General features: G+C 39.7%; 1 pseudogene; it reads left to right on the forward strand.

The window, feature by feature from the left end:
• Positions 1 to 295: 295 nt before the first annotated feature.
• LOC118620908 lies at positions 296 to 415 on the forward strand (annotated as a pseudogene).
• The last annotated feature ends 3035 nt before the right edge of the window (positions 416 to 3450 follow it).

Raw genomic sequence — 3450 nt, forward strand, 5'->3', positions numbered from 1 at the left:
CTGTCAGATGTTAATGTTTTCAGATGAAAGGGAACGGAACCATTTTTGCTCTTGCATTTGCATGACAAATAACAAAAGAGCAATAGCGGTTACTATTTGTTGTTGTACCTAACATTTCATGGCAGCAGAATAAAATGGCTATTCATAGAAGTTTTTCCTTTGTGGTTATATGAAGCTCAAGGGGGACCGACATGCAGGAAGCTCACACCATTTTAGTTAAGGTTAGCATGGCTTTGATCAGCTTTGCTTAATGAGTTAATATTTTATCAATGCCAATTAAAAATATTCCGTTGCAATTGCTTCTCGGCCTTTTGGCTAAGATCAAGTTTAATATCTGTTCTTATCAGTTTAATATCTGATACGTCCTCTATCTGAGGATATTAGATTAAGTGTATTTTTGGTACAGATACTAAATATATATATCTAAATATATAATATATATCTAAATATATATCTAAATATATATATATATTCAGTTGCAGCTGATTGATCCAAAAGACAAAAGAATTCAGGCCCAGAAGCTGTTGGATTTTATTTTTTTTTAATTTTAGCCAAAAATGATTCACTTTCAGCTGAAGCTTTTAACTGTCATTTTCAAGCTTGTTGCTCTTTTAGTGCTCAGCACCAGAATTTTTTATTTTATTTATTTATTTTTACTTACTAAATTGCTGGCTTATAATAAAAGGATGTAACTCGGGAACAGCGAGGTGGGAGAGATGCACAGGTCAAGGTGTGACGAAAGGTTTTAAGCCAGGTGTCCCTCAGATCCGTTAATGATAAAAACAAAACAAAACCCAAAACTAGTGTTTGTAGAACAGTCTACAAAGAATTTTGCACATTTTACTTTATCTTCATAACAACCCTGTGAAATAAAGCAAGTAGTATTACTGGTCCCTTTTTGGAGTTCAGGACATTGTCATCCAGAAGGAGTGAGTAATCTACTGAAGTGATTTGTTCAGTTTATAAATTAATCATGACGTGAACCCAGATCTTCAATCTCCAAATTTAATATTCCTTTTTCTTTCTGAAGACCCAGGTTCTCTTTTGTGCTAAAGTTCAGTTCAATGACTTCCGTTCTAACATGTTTTCTTGTGTTTGAGACTCTAGACTAGCAGACTGTCTTACTCTGCCATCTATTATGGGCTCAGTTGAGCCCCACAAAATCCCTGGGTTGAAGCACTAACCCCAGTACTTCAGAATGTGGCTGCTTTTAGAGATAGAAGACTTTAAAAAGATGATTAAGTTAAAATGAGGTCATTAGGGCGGGCCCTAATCCAGTTTAACTGGTGTCTTTATAGGAAGAGGACATTTGGACACACATAGAGACACCAGGGATGCTTATGCACAGGGGAAAGACCTGAGGACAAAGAGGGAGAGTGAGCATTTGCAAGCCAAGAAGAGAGGCCCGAAAGGAAACCACACCTGCTGATACTTTGACCTTGGACTTCTAGCCTCTAGAACTATAAGAAAATTAAATCGTGTTGTTTAAGCCACCCAATCTGTGGACTCTTGTTATGGGATCCTTAGCCGACTAAGACATTGTTCATCCACGTATCCATCCATCCATCCATCCATTTATCCATCATCTGCAAATAATGACTTAGTATTTAACATCCCAAGAACTGTGTTGATTTGGGGGATACATAGATAAAAGGTACAGTTCATGTCCCTTAGGCTCACATAGTCTAGTGTTTTATGTGCTTATTGTGACCACCTGGGAGGAGGGGGAGGCAAACAGCTAATCTTATAAGATGGGCTGAGATTTTTTGTTTTTTGTTTTGTTTTGTTTTTGGTACGTGCCCCTAGCAGGAACCAAACTCGGGACTCTCTGGCCCACAGGCCGACACTCCAACCACTGAGCCAAACCGGCCAGGGCAAGATGGGCTGAGTTTTGACAGGAGATGCAAAGAGAATCATGGGAGTACAGAGAAGGAGCCTTTGTCTCAGCCTGATTTAAAATGGGGTAGAGCCGGCCGAAGTGGCTCAGCAGATTGACTGTCATTCCATAGACTGACAGGTCCCAGTCCGATTCCCAGTCAGAGCACATGCCCGGGGTGTGGGCTCGATCCCTGGTTGGGGGCGTGCAGGAGGCGGCCGATCAGTTTTTCTCTCTCACATTGATGTTTCTCTCTCTCCCTTCCTCAATCTCTAAAAAATCAATAAAAACATATTTTAAAAATAAGTAAAATGGGTAGAGGTAGAGGTAGAGGTAGAGGTAGAGGTAGAGGTAGAGGTAGAGGTAGAGGTAGAGGTAGAGTTAGGGAACTCAGAGAAGGTGACTTGAACAATAGTGGAAGTTAGGTATCCCCTCAGACCACAAACTCTGTCTTGTCATGGTCCTGAACTTCTAGCTAAAGGCTAGTTACCTGCTGAGAAATTCTTGATGTCAAATATGTATTTGATTTGCAGAATTGTTAGTCTCTGGATTTTCTTCTCTTAAACTCTGTCAACAAACCTAATCTAGCTTTAATACCTCCCATTTGCCTAAACTACTTACACCTTCCTCTCCGTCAAAATCCCTTTGGAAGCATGCAATTCGTTTTTGCCATATCTTGTGAAAACTTGTACTTCTATGTTCTATACATATAATTCCTCCTATCAAGTAGAAGTTAGCCAGGCTACTGTAGAACCGTTCTAAGGTCTAACAGTATCTTGATGGAATAACACACATGTATAGCGGTGCAGAAATGGGGCCTAGGCTTCCTATCAAATGTCCCTTATTCATGGGCATTACCATGAGATTTTTTTACAATTTATTTTTATCTAACTGCCCTTTGAAAAGTAGAGAGAAATATGTCATCAGTATGGCTACATCGCTGAATACAGAAGACAGAGTCAACTGTGAAGTAGGTTTACCATGTCCATAAATAATGTAGGGGTTGAGAGAGGATGGAATCATGCAACCTGTGGTTCTGTGGGTGGGCCTGCTGTCTAGGCACACTTTGCCCGTTATATCCTCTTCTTGATTATTTGTAAACTAAGAGATTAGAATAGATGATCATTATGGACTACTGAGATTCACCATATATTTTTCCCAAGGTGATTTTTTACATACATCCCAAAGCAGTCACCCTTTCCTTGTTAGCAGTACTTTTTAATACATGTTCTAAAGGCACTATCATTGTGACAAACATATTTTAAGTCTGATTTTATGAGGCCCCTTTTCATTATGCTCTTGGTCACGTATCTTTTATACAAATCTCTAGGTAGTTCCAATTGTAGTAAAGGATGGGGACCTAATATCAGACTAACTCCCCCACAGTTAGCAAATATAAACTCCACATAAGCTATAAAGTAAAACAACTATTTTAAGACATTGGAGAGCAGCCCAAAGCAAGCAAGGCTGCAAATGATCTGACCCGTGACATGAAGGAAGCCCACTGGGTAAGTTCAGCGCGCTTTTCTCCTGAGGGCCAATCGCAGTCCATGAGGTTTTAGCAGGGGAGCGAG

The sequence above is a fragment of the Molossus molossus genome, unplaced genomic scaffold (assembly GCF_014108415.1).
Source record: "Molossus molossus isolate mMolMol1 unplaced genomic scaffold, mMolMol1.p scaffold_m16_p_1, whole genome shotgun sequence".
Lineage (NCBI taxonomy): Eukaryota > Metazoa > Chordata > Mammalia > Chiroptera > Molossidae > Molossus > Molossus molossus.